The sequence below is a fragment of the Canis lupus genome, chromosome 9, assembly GCF_048164855.1.
Source record: "Canis lupus baileyi chromosome 9, mCanLup2.hap1, whole genome shotgun sequence".
In the NCBI taxonomy this organism is placed as follows: domain Eukaryota; kingdom Metazoa; phylum Chordata; class Mammalia; order Carnivora; family Canidae; genus Canis; species Canis lupus.
In genome coordinates this window covers 59,174,349-59,195,230 of record NC_132846.1, presented here as the reverse complement: position 1 = coordinate 59,195,230, position 20,882 = coordinate 59,174,349, and positions in this window count along the sequence as shown.

Below are 20,882 nucleotides of genomic sequence, written 5' to 3'. Positions count from 1 at the left end.
GTTTTGATAGGAAAGGTCATATAGAAGTCGCTGGAACTTCCTTTCCATGTCAACATAAATAAGAATAATCACATTCTTAGTGGAATCACAGTCATTACCACAACTATCAGAGTCATAAAATTCATAAAGGCAGTGATTCTGGTTACATCCCTTCCAGGTCTCTAGCTCAATGCGTGCAGGAGTTGATAAGTTTTGGAGACTAGCAGAGGACTATCAATGAACATAATCAGATAAAGACTTCAATTGGAGCTGATCCTGCAAATGACTAAAACCTCAATACCTGGCATGCACTTATTGACCTGAAGTGTGCTCTTTTCTCTCCATCTACTTTGCTGTCATTTTGAAGGAACATATACTTTCATTGTTTTGCTCAGCCCTGTGGCTCTGAGGCACAATTTAGTTGGGAGAGACCTGACCACATCACAATCTGTAGAACTAACTCCAAGTACCCATCCCTGAGAGTATCAGGTTAATTAGATTTGGAGAGCAAGAAGAAGCAGATATCTTAGACACCTTCAAAAGGGTTGGAGATAAAATCCATGAAAATAGAGGAGCTTCCTGTTCTTAAAGTTTCTAGGGATCAAGTGATCTGGTATGTATCAGGCCATTACCCAGAAGGCAAAGAAGTCATTGCTGCCTCTTCTACCTCTTAGTGTTATGTCATGGCTTCTTGACTTTGGAGCCAACATATACCATATTTGGGTAAGTGCATTTTTTACATTTACCAGGTGACCAAAAGGCTGTCAACTGTGGGTATGTCCCAAGACCAGAAATGTATCTGCAGCTGGTTTTGACCAAAGCACAAGAGCCCTTATCCCTGACCCCTACAAACCAGCCAATACACTAATGGATCAAATTGCTGAATGAAAGCAGTATAGAGTTTTTGAGATTATGGGGCAAAGCTATGGTTTCTTGGGCTCATACTTTTTCTTTGGAAACAAAAGTTCGGCTCTGTTAGAGGCTGTGTATATTACCATACAGACTAAGCTGGCTTCCATGAATTGGGTGCTCTCCTCACCCACTGCCCAACCTGATTAGTTGACACCCAGAAACAAAGGAAGCAATGCACCCAACTCTGAAAGAAGAAGATGCCAACAACACCAGCTGATCATGTCTAACTATAACCTCACATGATATTCAAAAGGAACTGCTAAGTGTGAAGAAAAAGACAATTCTATCATTTGCAGAATGACTGTGGTTGTTTCACATACTACAGTTTTTGTTGTTGTTTGGTTCATTTTTTGCCATTGTTGTTTTGTCTTCTGTTTGTCTCTGTTCCTCCAAATTCAAGGAAGCAATAGCCTATTTGGGAGGTATGCTTTTGACAATCCTTTACAGTTCTCTGAATTCTTCACAACGAGGAAAACAGAATTGCCAGAAATGATCTTGAAAGACTACAAATGCTCTTGCCTCCGGAACTGAGAGTGGTGTGGGTAATGAAATGCAACAGCTTGGGGTTTTTGTGCCTTTCATAGAAGTCTATAACCTACTCCCCAAACTGTCATGCATAATTTGATACAAATGGGTTATCTGCCCTTTTGATTTAAACACAGAGCAGAGTTGGCAGAGAAAAAAATAATTCTAAGTCACCTGTAAGTTATTGAGAAGGCGGTTGGCTCTCTGGGAGTCAGGATAAGGGTAATTAGCTGGGAAGTCCATACTCTAATTTGCCTGAAGAGAAACAAATGAAAAAAATTCCATACTCGTGTGTGTGTGTGTGTGTGTGTATCTATACGTGTGTTTACATTTTCAGCACGACTATTGCTTTAATCTGCCAAGATTCCGTTTTCTCTCTCTGACTTTGAGGAAAACCCAGGTGCCACAGCCAATATTATAATACTTATTTAATAGGCAACAGTGGATGGCAGACTTTTTTTTTAACTTGCTAAATTTCTCTTATTTCTTGCCAGGCACAGCTTTCACCCCTTACATCCACTGAACGTTGCAGAACAAGTCAGCTGTAAGGTGATTTTGCATGCCTCTTATTTTTTCAGCTCCCAGTAATTTGCTCAACAAATAACAGAAAGCCCAGTTATTTGCTGCTAGCACGAAGGCCATTTCCTCCATGGGGAAATACAGGGTTCGTCACTTAGATCTCAAATCTTGAGGACGCTGTTATTTTTTTTTTCAAAGTCTTAATCTTTTTCTTTGCCAACTGTAATTATGATGAATTTTCATTTTTCACCTTTTCTTTCACATTTCTTTTTTATCAGTGTTTTAAGAGTGATGCATTTTGTATTTATTCTTTCCAAATGTGTTGACAAAATTGTTTCTGTCTCCTAAAACTAAACTTGTGGCAGAAAAACAGACTGTGAGTGTATGTCTGTGTAAATTTTACAAAGTAAAAGCAATGACGGATTACATTTCAATAAAATTGAGGATTCCATTCAATGGGTGGCTACAGTGACCTGTCAAAGGCTGTTTGAAAAACAAGTGTAGAATCTAGGAGAGTAGACCCTGGACATCTAGTAAACTCCTAAATCCATGGATACCAATCCTCTGCTGAAATATTTTAATGAAATTATTTGCTAAAATATAACTTCAAGTGCATGCATCCCCCTCAAAGGCAGAAACACTAAGAAAACAGAAACACATATGAGATGCAGATGCCTTCCCTCTGGTAGCCTTCCTGGATCTTCCTCTTGCTCCATCCCCTCCCCTGAGGACTGGTACTCTGCAGGCCACTACCCCTTCCCTCCCTCACCATCGCTGCCAACATCTGCTACATTCACTTCAAACCAGCAACCAGCTGCATCTTGGCCCATGGTCCAAACCCTCTCCTTTCATGAGGGTGCCACTTAATATTGTTCTGCCAGTGGCAGTGGGAAAGGATATGGAAAATACTGCACACCCTCCCCCTTATTCTTGCCTGTTTCAGTACAGTGAAATGTGAAGTGGAAGATGTTCTCTCTCTTCTCTAAACCTCCTTCTTGCTAACACACACCATTCACATTATACCTTCTGCTCATACTTCTGAAGAAAGTGAATCCTTCCACCCTTGCCTGGCAGCTCAGAATTAAAATTCCTGTTTCAAGAAAAGGGCAAATTACAGGATGTTAAAGACTTTGGAGGTGTTACACTTCTCTCTCTCTTGTCTTGAAGAAGTTCTTTACTGCTTGATGAGAAAGGCTGTTAGTAACTTCTAAAGCAGTTAGTGGCTAGGAAAGGACGTTTTTTGTTTTGTTTTGTTTTTTTCAAGAGCAAGAAACCTGTTTGTGACCTTTTTTGTGTGTCTTCTATACCATGTTGAGCATATGGCAGGTACTTAATATTTAATAATTTAAGAGGAAGCAAATCAACATCAGGTTGAAGAAAGAATTTATTGGATTTAAAGAATAATATCTTGATTCTCATATGTTCCAGAAAAATGGAGAAGAGGAGCTCCATTGAAGGAAAGACAATATTCAAAGCATAAGTAATTGTCAATTTTAGATTTATACATAATAAAATTGCATAGCTTAATATATGCTTACATTAGCTCTATATTCAAGTTTTGAAAAAAGATAAGCTTTAGAAAGAAAAATTAAAAGAGGTTGTCCTTTTATGAATGGAAACTAATACTTTGTGTCATTTCTTCACAAGGTAAGACACTGAAGGACAGAGTTTAAAATCACTGTTACTACTTTGTGGTTATTTCATCTACATATGGGGCTAAAGAAAATTGAAGTAGTTAATTAGAGGATATGGGTAAGTTCTGTACATGCTGACCAAAAAGATCATCTTTTGATTCCACCAGGGCCACAGTTAAGGGAATGAGGGGAGCCTGATTGTTTAGAAGTTTGCTTAGATTACATGTTTTTGGAGGAACAGAGATTGAACTTTAGTTATATATTGTTCAAGAGATTTATTAGGTATTTTATAAAAAGTGTAGGTAAGTGAATTCCTGTGGGATATCTGATATTCTGGTATCTAAATCTGACCTGAAAACACTCAATTGCAGTGGCCCACTAGGGTATCCCGATTCTCCTTCCCTAATATGGACAAAGATGCTGAAATCGATATACATATGTATTTCAAAGAAAATAGAAAATCCATTTTCCAAAGCAAATGGAATTATGATCAATATTTTTTAAGCAGGGAGAGAAAAATCATTCATAAAAATTAGTCAATTCAATTTCATGGTTTATATACATCAAAATACAGCTGCTTGACCAGATGTTTTACTTATTTCTCTGGCTGTATTATTACACTGTGATTGAGTCTTTTTTCTCCAATGCTAATATAGTTACTCTTTATAAAAATAAGCTCAATCTGATGCCAACTATAAATGTGTATGTTAGTTTTTAGAAGTGGTAATAATTTAAGATTTACTATGAAATAATTTTTGGAGAAAAACTAGGAAAATTACTGACAGTTTTCTAAAAACACCATCAGAAAGACTGCAATATGCATTGGTTCTTTATTGAAATATTTGACAGTTACACAGTTCTGAATCACAAAGAGCACAATAGTAAATATAAAGAATGATCTTACAGATTTTAAAGGGCATGGAAGCCATATACCTGGAACATGGATTCCTTGCCTTTATGCCTCTCAAGCCTAAGGGACCTTTCCTATGTCTTATCCCTTCCCTTTTCTCCTTTTAACCAAAAGGAAGGGGCCTCCCAGCGTGATTTACTCCAGGCCTTCAACCTACCTCAGATTTGGCCCTGAATGGTGCCTTTGAAGGCTAAAGGAGGTCCAGATGAAAGAGGGGCTGTCTGGAAAAGTCCACAGAGAAATGCATTACAGAGATTAACATGCCACAACCTCTTAATCGAAAACCCTGAACAAGAATCAACAGGCAACAGAGGCTGCATCCGGAAGTTGTTGAAGTATAACTGTGGAGAGAAGGGACATCTGGACAGGAAAGAGGGGTTGAAAGAATCTCTATAGCTCTGTTATGACTAAAGGAAAATTAGGAAATGAAAAATTATGGGAACAGTAAAAGGAATACTAAATAGTGTTCAATTAATGTGGGAATTAATTTTTTATGGATTTACACATTGTGCTACATTTAGACAGGGACAGTCTTTTTTGTACACCTACCATGTTCTAAGCACTATTACTTACTATAGAAGTATCTTATTCCACCTTTATATTAGTCTATTGGGATCAATGACAGTGCTGTATATGTGGATGAGAAAATTATTGTTAGAGGGAACAGGATCTGGTCAGTCTTAGGTGTGAGTGGATAGAGCTCAGAAGAGTTATGGCTGAAAAATACGAGTCCCCAAATTCAAATTGAGGGCTGCTTCCAAAGCCCAGACTTTTTTCATTAAACCACACTGCCTCTTAAATTTTTTTTACTTTAAATTATGAATAAAAATCATAGGGACATTCTTGAAAGAGAAGAACACTTAAAATGTATCCTTATATAAATGCAGGATTAAAACCATGGACACAGATATTTACTGTGCATCAGAATTACCCAGCAAAAAAAAAAAAAAATGCAGATTCACTGGTCAACTTTCAAACAATCCTATTCAATCAAGGCAGTCTTTGGGTACATTGAATACACTTTTAGAAACACTAGTGTTTTAATTATGGTTCTTCATTGCCAACAACTGAAACTGGCTTTGGCTGAAATAATCAGAAAGTAGGATACTTCTGTGTGGCAAGTAGAAAAATAGCCTTCCACAGATAGGGAAACTTTAATCCCTGGGATCTGGGAATTCATTACCTTATATGGCCAAAGGGACTTTGCAGATATAAATTAAAGATCTTGAGATAGATCTGGGGAGATTATTCTAATTATACAGGTGTACCCAATATAATCACCAGAGACCCTGTAAATGAAAGAAGAAAGCAGATGAGTCAGAATCAGAGGAGATGTGCTGAAAGGAGCAGAGAGGAGGAGGGAGTATGGGATGGAAGCACAGGTCAGAAAGATGCAACTTCTGACGTTGGTGGTGGAAAAAGGGGCCATAAGCCAAAGAATGCAGACAGCTTCTAGAAGATGAAAAAAGGAAAGGAAACAGTTTCTCCACTAAACCCATGAGAAGGAATGTAGCCCTACCAACATCTTGACTGTTGCCTACTGAGTCTCATTATGCACTTCTGACACCTGGAATTGTAAAAACAGTAAATACGTGTTGTTTAAACCACTACATTTCAAGTCTAGGAAAGTAATACAGAAGCATATTAAGGTGTTCATCTTTATGGGTATCTCTACAAGACAAACATACCTTGGGGATATCATGCATTCAGTTCTAGATCACCACATAAAGAAAACCTTGCGATAAAGTGAGTCCAATAAATTTTTTGGTTTCCTAGTGTATATAAATGTTATGCTTGCACTACACTGTTGTCTATTAAGTGTGCAATAACATTATGTCTAAAAAAACAATGTGCATACCTTAATTAACAAGTACTTTATTGTCAAAAATTGCTAAGCATCTTCTCACATTTCAGTGAGAATTCCTGGTGGAGGGGCTTGCCTCAATGTTGAAGGCTGCTAACCCATCAGCATGGTGGGAACTGGGGGCTGGGGCGGCTGTGGTCGTTTCTCAAAATAAGACAGCAATGAAGTTTGCCACTGTGACTTTTCCATTCACAAATGATCTCTCTGTAGCATAGTACACTGTTTGATAGCATTTTACGCACAATAGGACTTCCCTTAAAGTTAGGGCCAATCGTTTTTAGATCCCGCAGATGTTAAGTTTATGGAATATTCTAACTCCTTGGTTGTCATTTCAATAATCTTCACAAATTCTCCACCAGAAGTAGGCTCCAGCCCAAGAAACGACTCTCTTTACTCATCCACAAGAAGCAACAACTCATAAATTAAAGTTATATCATGAGATAGGGGTGATTCAGTCCCATCTTCAGGCTCCATTTCTAATTCTAGTATTCTTACTATTTCTACCACATCTATTGTATTTCTTCCACTGAAGTTTTGAAACCCTCAAAGTTATCCATGAAGGCTGGAATTAACTTCTTCCAAATTCCTGTTAATGCTGATAATTTGACCTCTTCCCATGAATCATGAACATTCCTAATGGTATCTAGAATGGATAATCCTTTCCAGAAAGGTTCAATTTACTTTTCTCAGACTCATCAGAACAATGGTAGTTGAAAAAAAAATGGTTGTTGTAGTTATGGCTACCTTTGTATTTGTTAAATAATAAGACTTTTTCTGAAAGTTTAAATTACCTTGATTCAGGGGCTGCAGAATGGACATTGTGTTAGCAGGCATAAAAACAACATTAATCTCATTATACATCCCCATCAGAGCTCTTGTGACCAGCTGCATTGACAGTGAGAAATAATAGGTTGAAAAAAATCTGTTTTTTCTGAGTGGTAGTTCTCAACAGTGTGCTTAAAATATTCAATAAATTATGTTGTGAACAGATGTGCTGTCATTCAGCCTCTGTTAATCTATTTATAGAATAGCACACAGGCAGAGTTATATTTAATAGAATTCTTAAGGATCCTAGCACTTTGGAATGATCAATGAACATTGGCTTCAACCTAAAGTCACCAAATGTATTAGGCCCTAATAAGAGAATCAGCTTGTCTTTTGAGTCATCAAAGCCAGCCATTGACTTGTCCTCTCTAGCTATGAAAATCCTATCTGACATCTTCTAATAGAAGACTGTTTCATCTATATTGAAAATCTGTTGTTTAGTGTAGCCATTTTTGCTAAATATCTTAGCTAGATCTTCTGGATAACTTGCTGTAGCTTCTACATCAGCATGTGCTACTTCACTTTGCACTTTTATATTATAGAGAGAGCTTCTTTCTTTAAACTTCATGAACCAACCTCTCTTAGCTTCAAACTTTCCTTCTTCAGCTTCCTCACCTCTCTTAGCCTTCGCAGAAATAGAGTTGGGGACTGGCTCTGGACTAGGTTTTGGCTTAAGGGAATGTTGTGGCTGGTTTGATCTATCCAGACCACTAAAATATTCACCGTATCAGCAATAAGACTGTTTTGCTTTATTATCATTTACGTGTTCACTGGAGCAGCACTTCCAATTTCCTTCAAAGGCTTTTCCTTTGCAATCATAACTCAGCTAACTGTTTGGCACAAGAGACCTAACTTTGGCCTATCTAGGCTTTCTACATGGTTTCCTCACCAAGCTTAATCATTCCTAGCTTTTGATTCAAAGTAAGAAACAGGTGACTCTTCCTCTCCCTTGTACACTTAGAGGCCATTGTAGGGCTATTAATTGGTTTAACCTCAATACTGTTGTTTCTCAGACAATACAGAAGCCTAAGGAGAAGGACAGAGACATGGGAATGGCTGGCCGATGGAACAGTCAGAACACACACAGCGTTTATTAATTAAATATTAAAGGCACAGCTCATGGTATCCCCAAACTATTACAATAATAACATCAATATTCACAGATCACAGTCACCATAAAAATAATAATAAAAAATAGCAATATTGAGCAAATTACCAACATGTGATGCAGAGACATAAAGTGAGCAAATTCTGTTGGAAAAATGGTGCCTTTAGACTGGCTATACATGGAATTGTGACACACTTTCAATTTGTAAAAAAAAAAAAATGTAATATATGAAAAGCAAAATAAAGTGAAGTGCAATAAAACAAGGTATTCCTGCACATAAAGTTATACTTCTGGATGTGACACACACTATCTATTCTCTGGTCAGATCCCTTTATATCCCATTATCAATTGAGTGTGCTCTTGTTCAAACTGCTCATTATTTTTTTTTCTAATGGCTTTAAAAATTGGGAACTTTTCCAGAAGACTTCCCTTGGGCTACTGGAGCAGAAGTTTATGTTGAGAGTTTAAGTATTCCAAGCCTCTTAAACACCCCAAGAAACATACCCTAATATTCAATAATGACCTCTTTAGGACTGGTTTCTTCTCCAGGCAAATATGCATAGTTGTTTGTTAATCCTGATAACTACCTGATTACATTTTCATTCATATTAGATGTTTAGGTAATGTATTTCAAAGGAATCCATCAATGAATAAAAAAAAAATGGATAAAAATATTCGCAACATGACTAGTTCTGTTTAGTTTTGACTGATGTAACCAAATTATCCCAATAAATACATATTATTCCAAACAGCATACTCTAAGAGAAATAAGATTTATTTAAATGGTTTGTTTTCTTTTTACTATTAATGGGGTGTGATAAGTAGGGATGTATTTTAGATCTCTCTCTGGCATACTTACACACATGAATAACATCCACTGGAGTTTCTTCTCAGCCAAGAGTTACCCTAAGAGAAATTTCATCATTGATGAAATGACAATTGTTGTCTGGCTCAATAGTTAATTTGTAAATCATTCACAAAAGACTCATAAACTGTTCAGTGTACTTAGCTTTAAATATAGCAATTGAGGAAACCATGTCCACTTGAACAGCAGAATACCAGAAAGCCAACAGACTGACATTCAAATTACTCAGGCTCATTCAGGATGTATCCATGTTTTCCTTGGCTTGCTAGACATGATTCAGCCTAGTGACAAAAGAAAGCTACACTGATTCTAATTTGCCTACATCTACTGCACCATCTTTAATTTCACCATTTTGATTGAAATATTTCTCTCAAAATAATTTTTAATATATGGGAAAATAAGACATTTACAAGCTACTTATTTTTCATATTTTAGTTTAAGAAAAAAATAAGGCAAAAAATGGACAATTATGATAAAAACCATATTTTGTTTAAATCACTTATGAACTAGGTACTCTTAGAAAATTATAGTATTTAGAGTTTGGGGGTGTAGCAATACCAAAATCAACAAATGAAACAGAATAAATTAAAGCAGTCAAGTTGTTTAAGGGGAGTTCATTGAAGATAAGGAGAACTCCAAAAGTAATTTGAGAAATTATTGGCTAGTCAATAATTAGTGGAAACATTGGCTATAATGAAGAAAAAAACTGAGTTGGAACCATACTTCACATCATACACAGCAATAAACACCCAATGGTTTAAAGAACTAAAAACAAAACAACTATTAGAGAAAAATATCAAATAAAGTTTAGATAACTTTGAATTATAAAACTTCTTCCTAAAAAAAGCCAAAACCAAAAGCTATAAAGGAGTAAACCAACAGATATATTTGACTACGTCAAAATATCCAATTTTATGATAAATTGAACTGCCAAAACTTTAAGATATAAATTATAATTTGAAAAATTAATTTGTACCATATTTAATAAACAAATGCATCAAAAATAATATGTAGAATACATAGCATTGAAAAATACAACTAAGAAAATTACATATATTCTAACAGAAAATGAATATGGTTTAGTCAATTCACAGCTGAATAAATACATAACAAAAAATTAAAAAATATATATTTTTGTTCATAATCAAAAATACAAAGCTACAGTGAGATATCTCATTAGATAAGAAAAAAGAATTCAAATAGTTGAGAAATGATGTGAGAAAATAAGAACTGTCCTCTACTGTTGATGGAGTGTGTATTAGAAAAGGCTAATGAGCCAGGTTGGTAATATAGCCACCAAAAATTTAAATGGCTGTATCCTTAAAATCAGAAGCTTCTTTTCTACAATATTATCCTTGATCAGTATTTTCACGTGTGTAAAATAATAAAATATTAAGTTTATTGTAATATTGTCCCATAATTATGAAATATGAAACAACCTAAGTGCCCATCAAGAGGGAATTTTAAGTTAAATATTTTGGGATCTTCATTATACAGAATATGATAAACCACTAAAACTAATGAAGTCTTTGCAAATTGACATTGAAACATTTCCAGAATACATCGTTCAACAGAAAATCAAGTCTCAGAACATACGTATCATGACCTTATGTGTGCTTAAAGAAAGTGTTATTTTTGTAAAACGCACACATGAAAATACATAGAAAGGATATTGATCAGTCCATTAACTGGAGATGTCTCTTTGGAGGGGATTGTATGAGAAAAAGAAAATGAAGGATATTCCATTTTACGTCTTAAAATATTGTGTGGATATTTTATAATATGAAATATATGTATTTTATTATTAAAAAAGCAAAAATAATTTCTTTAAAAAGAACTTCTACATTTTGAAGTTAGAACTAAAACCTTCCCTCACCTGAGAATATTCAGATTTTTAATAACCAATTACCCTTTAAGTTATACTATTTTCTTACCAGTGAGCACCGGCAGAGCTCTGGTCATTAAATCAATTATGTAAATTAAATATCTGACATAAAATACATAGCAAACACTAGCTTCTCAAGACAATCGCTACTAATTTCTTACAGCCTAACTTGCCACACGTAGCTTTCCACTTGAAAGACTGTGAGATTCTACACTTTTATTAAGTTTAATTATAGCCTACAGATTTTGAAATTGAGAAATCCATTTTATTTTCCTATTTCTCCTCTGTACTATATTTTTAATTCTTGATCAGTTGGGTCTGATTTCATTTGGGGTTGTCTTCCTTTTCCTCAGCAAAGCAATCCGGCAATGAGACTTAATTTAGGAGAACCTTCTCACTTTCCTTCTAACCTCCTTGGCTTGTGAGCCTACAATATTCTCCCATGATCCTCTAAGTAATGTCTAGCCTTGCTTTGAGAGAATTTGACTCTTCTCCATTTGCCCATTCCTTCTAGGCTAACATTCAACATATATCCAAGATGAAATTTAGCCTGGAGAAGTAAAGCTCCTCTATGGACATCTGAGGATTACATCTCAGAAACACATGGTTGGCTTGACTTTATATGCAATATTTCTATGACTCCAGAAACAGAAGAAAGAATTTCCTGTAGACCCAGCGTGATGAACACCAAAAGAAAATGATGGTGGTGAGCCTCAGCCCAACGGCGACATCCCAGGAAACTGACAGGCCTGAAGCAGCTCCTAGGACGTCAATGCAAAGGTTGACAGAGCCTGCCAAGGAGCCAGATGCTGCTGTCAAAGACAGGAAAAATGGACTGCAGTTTGGTGTCTGTTTCCTGTGATTAGCATCAGCAGCACCCGTCACTCCCTTTTCCAGATTAATTAGTAAAATCTGGTGTGAAGAATTTCAGTAAAATGTTTGTTCAAAAGGGGGAAAAGAAACATCTGTTTCAGAGTTGTTTTTTTCCCCTTAGTCAAAATCTGTCAAATGTGTGTCTGTGTGCCTATATTGTTTTTTCTATTTTAGTTCTCTGCTTACAGTTTGGGACATTAAAACAGTGTTTAAGCACAGTTAAAAGCAGCATTGTTTGTGTCTTATTTTAGGACATTTTCCCCTGTTTTACTTCCCTAGATCAAGATTCCGTGGTTTCTGCTTTTCCTTTTCCTTCTTTCTTTCCTTTCTCTCTTCCTTTTTTATTTTCTTCTTGTGCTTATTTTAATTATAAAAGCAACACTTTATGTCATAGGTCAGTTTTATTTAATAAGCAAAGCAATGCATTAAGGACCAATAACACTTTCCTGGCAGCAAGCTCAAATAGAACCGTGCTCTACAACAGAAAGCCAAGGAGAATAAGACCTGAAATAATTTTCTTACCCTTAAATGAAAGGGCTATGTGAGAAAATGCAGATTTCTTTTCCCACCTCAACCTCTCACAGGACAATTACTGGTTGATTAGAAAAACAAAACAAACAAACTGAGTGGCCAAAGGCTAGCACACAAGGCAATCAAGTTTACAGTTAATTAAAATCCCTTCTTATAATTGAAAGTTTTCCTCTTCTCTTTAAGAACTGGATGAAAATAATTCTTTCTTAAATGGAACTTGCCATTCTGCATGTACCTGTGATGTATATTACCTTACTTTGTCTTTACAACAAAATTGAGAGATGAGGAAACCAAATATCATAGACTTGCCCAAAGGCAGCCAGCTGAAAAGTGCTAGAACGGGACTCAAAATGCTGATTTTTTTCTACAGCTCCAGAGATCTTTCAGTTCCACTACCAAATCTTCAAAAGAATATCATCTATTAGAGAAAAATACATGTCAAAGATGCATAAAGATATTGGTACAGCTATTTATAAGGGTGGGTGAAATCAGTGCTCTAAGAAAGAATGGTTAAATGAATAGACTAATACATTATAACTGCAAACAGGAATCTCATTACCTTATTTTTTTCCCGTTTGTTTTAAAGGATGTGTCAGACTGCATTAGGGTTATTTAAACAAGGATGTGCTATTTGAGTCACTAGTATTAGATTACTTTTGCATCCATCATCTCATAGGTTTTAGAGTTCTATTTTTATAAGAAGCAGGGTAAGCGATGTGTTCAAGGCCAGGTAGGAGTGTTAGAGCTGGCATACAAATGAGGCATTCTTCTTCCGAGCCTGTTCACTGAAGAACTCTCTGAAGATCTCTCTCATAGTCATCTCTTTCCATCTCTAGTCAGCTACCTATAAAGTGTCACATTATGTCCCTTACCTAGCAAAATAGAATTTACTTCAATATCCTTTCTCTGAGAAAATTATACGCAGGAATTCCCACCATCTGTACAGGGGTGTACACATGCAACATGTCCATGACATGAAGCTCCAGGGTAACCTTTGAGGGGTCCTTGCTCGTAGCAGTTTCATGCGCCTATGCTTTGTTAGTCTATAGCCAAAGACAGTAAAAATCTAATTATTTACAAAATTGGATATAATTTTCTTTTTAGTGTTAATGCTTGCACAAATTATAGCTTATCTTAAAAGAGATGTCATCATATATTGTTTGGAGAAAGGATCCCTCCACATAGATAATATATTTAGAAGCATATTTCTTGGTGAGAGTATTGTTTTTGGTTTGAAGATTTGTCTAATGGCCATTTTGAAGTCTGTTTCTTGAGCTTTCAAAGACAGCCAAAATCTCTTATTTGCTTTTCACAGGATTCAGTAGAACTATTGAGGAAATATTAATACATATTTTTCCTAACTTTAAGTTATGCCACCTTTAGGTGGATAAGGGTCTGCAGATGCAGAAGCCTCAGGATAGATATTATATTTAATCTTTAAATTAAAAATCAGACAGGACTGATGTCTGTGGCTAGTGAAGATAAGGCTAAGAAGCCATATCCTGGGCTTGAGAAAGAACAGCAGGCTCCATTATGATCATAGCGCTTACACTTTTAAATTTTCGAGGTAAAAGATAAATGTGTGCCAGCTGGAATTACTTTTTTTTTAACCTAATAGTTCATTTACCTAAATCATCTTGATATTCCATTTATAGCTAAATGATTAAATGGCTAAAGTACAGAACATTTAGTTAGTTTTGATTTTAATGATATTATAATAAATGTGAAGATACCTTAAATTTAACCCCTTGGTAAGTGAAGTATAAGATAGGATACATCAGGTGAAGGTAAATCAGTAGTTACATTTGCAATTGGCAATACCATGTCGCACACTTTGAAATATAGTGTTTATAGATGCTACATATGCTGGGTATATGGAATCCAAACTAATTATGAAGCAAATACAACACTCCAGTTGGCTGCCAATCAAATTGTATGCAGTTTTTTGCCTGACAACTTTCTGCATCTTCAGGCTCAATTTAGTTTTAATAATTAAATTTGAGGTTTAACTGGAGAATTTCACTTAATTTTTTAATTTAATACTGGCCTCTGTGATTATTTAATTTTCATCTTAAATTTCTGTTGTTATATCAAATAGGAGATATTAGCCCTCCAAACAAAAGCTTTGTTACTAAAGCCAATTGTCATGTGCTTGGAAAAGAGCCAGTGATATTTACATGCTGAAATTTTAAACTGTGGCACAACATATCATAGAATCATTTTTTTAAAGGATGTATTTAAACAACTTTATGCTTCACTGAACTTCATTTTAAAGATCATTTCACAGGTAGAAAAACACAATTATGATCTTTAATTACATTTGTATTTTAAACAATTTAAGAAAAACTGTCATACCTGCCGTTAAATGTGAATAGCTTTAAAAATGAACATTCTTCCTAAAGAACTATGTGCATATGCATACTATTGTACTATGTGTATTATAAATCTGTCATTTTTAGTAGTACAATAACTACCAAGGAGAAATTTTCATAAGGATTTCAATGTTCTAGATATTTTTTTCAAAATAATGAAATATTTGGATTTTGAAATAAAATAGATTGTAAAATGAAGTCTAAATAAGAAGATATCAAAATAAAATTTGTAAAATTCCAATATATATTACAATGCAGTCTGCAAAATTCTAATGTATCATTTTTGGAGAAAAGAAATTCTATCATTAAGTACAATATTGAAAATAAAGAAAAATAGCATTTCTTCATTTATTTGAGAGAGAGAGAAAGGTGGGGGTAGAGGCAGAGAGAGTCCTAAGCAAAGTCTACACTGAGTGGAACCATACCTGGGGGCTTGTTTTCAGGACCCTGAAGTCACAATCTGAGCCTAAACCAAGAGTCAGATGCTTAACTTACTATGTTACCCAGGCACCTTTAAAGAAAAATAACTTCTGAAGAAAACAGGAAAGTATGGAAAATGTAGATGTGGTAAACCTATTTGATACCATAGAAATATGAATGTGTCATCAATTTGTATAACATATTTATTACTAATCCACCTTAAAATATGTTTTTATCTACTGTTTTATTTTCTAGCTAAAAGGCAGAAACTAAATCACAGTTAAAGGTTTAGCTTTCCGGGATCCCTGGGTGGCGCAGCGGTTTGGTGCCTGCCTTTGGCCCAGGGCGCGATCCTGGCGACCCGGGATCGAATCCCACGTCGGGCTCCCAGTGCACGGAGCCTGCTTCTCCCTCTGCCTGTGTCTCTGCCTCTCTCTCTCTCTCTCTCTCTCTCTCTGTGACTATCATAAATAAATAAAAATTAAAAAAATAAATAAAAATTAAAAAAGATTTAGCTTCTTATCTTCCATTAGAATTGGAAAACTTTCATCAATATTTAAGACCTGCTATCAAAATGAATTAAATCATTCATGTTTTAAGGTTTTTTAAATTAATAATACAACACTTGTACAATAATACCTTATATATAGTCATAAAATTTAAAAAAACTATTATGTTATTAAACATAAAATTAATGTATCAATTTTTGTATTTACAGGATACCACTATCTATAATTGTTCACATTCAAAAAAAAAAAAAATTGAAGTCAATAGAAGTGTCTGTAACATTCCTAACCATAAGGTAAAAAAGCTGAGTAATATGGGCAATGCTTGCACTTTATATATTAAAGGGGTAAATTGGTAGTAGAATCTTTAAAAAAACTGTGGGTTTACTTCTTCTTATGTAGTTTTACCACAGGTAACATACCCTTCCTCCTCCTTGTAATAGCAAAGAAATGGAGAACATACACCAACTCCTAACAACTTCAATCTAGAAGTGACAATCTATTGCCCTGTACTAGCGGACACTGCCTGTGAAATCTGGAATCACAAGGAGCAAATACAGATCTATTGAAGAGTTATGTCCTGACAAATCCATTGTACATTGAATGCATTAAATAATCTAAACTATTGAACATCGTAGCAGCTTAACCTAGCCTACCTTAAAAGTGTTCAAAACACTTATATTAGCTTACAGTTGGGTAAAATCATCTAATAAGACCCAAATTATAACAAAGTATTGAATATCTCATTAAATACTTATTAAATACTTTACTGAAAGTGAAAAACAGAATGGCCATATGGGTGCAGATGGATGTAAGTGTACTGGTTGTTTATCCTCAAGATCATGTGGCTGACTGGGAGCTGTGGCTTGTTGACACTGCCCAGCATTGTATGAGTTTTGTACTACATGTCACAAGCTCAGGAAAAAAATCAAAACTCAAACTCAAAGTATGGTTTATATTGAATGTGTGTGGCTTTCACACCATTTTAAAGTTGAAAAACCATGAGTTCAGCCATTGTAAGTTTTGAACTGACTGTAAATTTTTGCCAAATGTTAACTCTCTCTCTGCTACGTACACCTATTCTTTCTATCCAAAATTCATATGGAATTAAGGTGACAAGTTTTCAGTGGTGTTTGGTTTTCTAGATTATCTCATTTACAAGGATAATTCTGATCCTAATGTAACTGTGATGGTCATCTTTATGCATCAAGTTGGCTTAGGCTATGGTGCTCAGTTATTTGGTAAGACACCAATCTAGATGTTGTTGTGAAGATATCTCTATGATATTGTTGTTTTTCAAACATTTAAATCAATAGACCTTGAGTAAAGCAGGTTGTTGTCCTATAATATGGGTGGGCCTTATCCAATTAGTTGAAAGCCTTAAGAAAAAGACTGAAGTTCCATGGAAGAGGAATAAATTCTGCTTGCCAGACTGCCTTACACTCAAGATACCAAACAAACTAACTCAACTCTTGCTGGAGCCAATGCCTTAAAGTAAACAAGTCTTTGTCCCCCTCTGCTCTTACTTACATTTATATATTTATATATTTATAATTATATAGAATATATATTTCTATAAATATTCTATAATTATATAAAATATATATACACACACACAAAAGTAGTAAATATTCAATTTTCTATCAACCAAATCTCAAATTCTAATATAGAGGAAAACATTTGAAATTACAAACCTCAGCAAATACAATATAAATAGCACCCCCAATAATTTGTCACTAGAGACAAAAAAAAAATTCTACAGGCATCATCCCTGAAAGGATTCATCCTTTCATCCCATCTCGCCTCCAATTATGCTTCTATTGAGAATGTGTTTTCTTACAAAACTAAAGAAAAAGCAAAACCAAAACAAGGAAATAAAAACTAAAGTGTATTCTCTTCCATGACAATCCTTAGGTTGCAGTTTTCCATTACAGATATGATTACCTATCTGTGGAAGAAAGGGGACTCGAATTGGTAAAATGTCTTGTGAAGTTTGGCAACTTTGTTTTATCTTTCCCTATTTTGGTTTATCTTTCCTATTTCCTATAATATATGTCATATTTTTCCTGGCTATGCACTTAACAGACTTCCCAGGTTTAATTTGTGTCCAGTGGGAGCACTATGTTTGCTTGGTTTTGAGGTTGACACTTCTCTTTGGATACTTACCATATGTTTTTACAATATATATTATACCGTGTTCCTGTTTTCTCAGTGCATATTTTTATATGTGGGGGTTAACTAGAGCAAAATGAACAGATTAAATTATATTTCAGTCATAGTCTGGCTTAATTTTCACTTGAATTCATTTCAAACTAAATGTTTCATCCTCATTCATCTTTATGCATTCAACTGTATCCCATGGATGCTTGCCATTTAAACACCTGGCAGTTTTCCCCTCCTGGCAGATTCTTGGACTTGTCCTAGCTTTTCTAGTGCTCTGGTAGAATTAAGAACATTATTTTTCTCAAAGGTGAGGAGGGTTTGGGGGGAAATTTAATGTAACTTATTTCCTTGCCAAAGATATGTTATGGGTTTGAGAGGTAAATTTCATAGCTACAACTCTCCCTCCAGGGTTCCATACTTGTTATGAGTGTAAATCTTCACAGTGAATTTGTGAGGGCTTACAAGGGGGAAGCTGCATAGAGTCATTGCCAAAAAGCACAAACAAATAGCAGCACTTTCAATGTCCACCTATTAACTAAGATGTTCAGAGGACTCAGAAATATAACTGTAACACAACATCCATACTGCATCTAACTTTTATTGTGCATTCAATGGATGCATACTTTAACAACTAAAGAGTTATGAGTTTTGACCACATTTTATCTCTCAAAACATGACAATGTCGTGTTATTTTTGCCCTTCCCAAATATGTCCATTTCTATCTTCCCATGCTATGCTTTAGCAAAATTTTTTTGTATGATTTTATCAAATCTCCCAATAGATCCTACTGCAGTTGAAATGATGGATTAAGATCAACTATAATGGAACAAACCTACCACCCCTTTCTCTCTATCTCCTGTAGCTGGCATGCCCTACCTTGTAACAGAACAGAATTCCCTGTTAGAGGAAGCCTTGACCTCAATATAGATTAGTTCTTTCTGGGTAAAGATTTCACACCAAACAGAGAAAGACAAGAGCAAATTACAACAGGTTCTTCAAATAGTTCCTGCAACCACAAATGTAATATGTTCAGAGTCGGAAGCATTGCTAATGATGCAAACATTTTCCCAACCACATCCACACATTGATCAAAACCAGTGTCAGTAGCAGTATGTGTATGTATATGTGTATGCTAGGTATAAAAATCAATATTGAAATAATTATTAAGTATGGGAAAAGTGTCCTAATTAAAGAAATATACACTTGGGAAGGTCACGATTACTTTCTGAGGTCTGTTTTTTTCTATGTGTAGTGACCTAGCCTGAAAAAGAGAATACTGCTTTATAAAGCACTAAAAGTGAGTCAAATTGTTTCCACAGTAACATGAAATCAAGTTAATTCAGTGACATAAAGAAAGACCTACCAAACTTTGAGTTGGTAACATGTATATAATAAATATTCTATGTCGATTTAATCTAAAGAAAAAAGTATTTGGCAAAATATAAACAAAACACATATTTGAAGTACCGTGCCTCTTTCTATCTCATCTTAATTAAATTTTAGGCAATTTTTTTTCTCTTTAGGAGCATACTCTTAGATTACGTTTCTCTAACAGAAAATATGCTATCAAAAATATCATGAATGTTTGTTACATATATAGGTTTGTTTATATGTATCTCAAATATATCTTCATATATATAAATATACATATATATTCATACATATGGATAGTTCAGTGATTTTTCAAACTATGAACTCCTAGTTCCAAGGTGTAACTTCCCAGTTTCACTAAAATTTGATTCAAATTTATTATTAAATATATCTAAATTGTGGGTCGTTTACAGGTAGAATAATTAAAAATCCTACACAAAGTAATATATATCAAAATTACATGCGTCTGTGTGCAAATATCCATCGAATATTTAACTTGAGCTACAGAACTATCCATTAAAAAAAAAAGAGAATCTCTTTACACTCAGTTTGAGTTGCCTGATACTTAAGTCAATTTATTTAAGTAACTCTTGGGATTTACAATTATACAATTCGTATAATACAATTTTATTTATAAATGGCATTCTAGCTTTATAATAAGTTTGACAATTTTTTCCTGTTGCTCACCATTTTGCATAGTATTCAGCAGAAAATAACGTATTTCACACAAATCCCTGAAAATCCCTTTTTTTTCTTTCTGTATGAAGAAGAGAGTGATGTCAATAGAACCTATTAGATGAAGATGCTTTTATCTCTTATGTTAGTGGATTTTGTTGCCTTTAGTTTGGTGATGGTTGGCTGCTGAGCTAGAGATAAGTGAAAGAAAAGTCATATCAAAGAATATAGTTAGAAGAAACTAGATATATAATGAGGCTCAACTCACTCATGCCCGTTCAATACTTCTTTAAGAACATCAAAACTCATGTTTAGATAGCCTAAAAGATCAGGCTTAATAAAGTCCACAAAGTAGTAGGAGAAACACTTTTAAAATTCTAAATAAGCTCTCCCAATAAGGATCTGGCAGTCTAAGATACAACTAAACTTTCTCAATCTTATTCCCATAATTAGATCCATTTTTCTTTGTACAGATATACAATTCTGTAAATATTCTGTGGTTCTGTTAAAAAAATATACTGAAAATATTCCTGTTCTCTTTCTTTCTGCTTACAAGTCATATTATTATCTAACATTAAATAAAAGATCATGATAGTCCAATTTATTTGAGAAAGACTTTAAGGTCACATTAAAGATGCAATGGTTTTGTTTGGAGAAACCTTCAAGAAAGAAAATAAAAGAAGAGCCATGGACCACTGGGACAACTCATACAGTGTAGGTCTAACCCTGAGTGAAGAAGAGAGGGAAGGAGAGATGTTGCAAATATTCTAGTCTCTGGAAGGTGTGGGAAGGCCATCAGGGAGTTCTTGACCTACTCAGCCACCTGGGGTGTATGAAGTCTGCAAGGAGCAAGCTTGCTGTAATATTCCCAATGTGCTCAATCACTAGCTTGCATCTGATGGCAACACAGGTTCCGTTCCACATGCCAATGAATTTCTGTTCAAT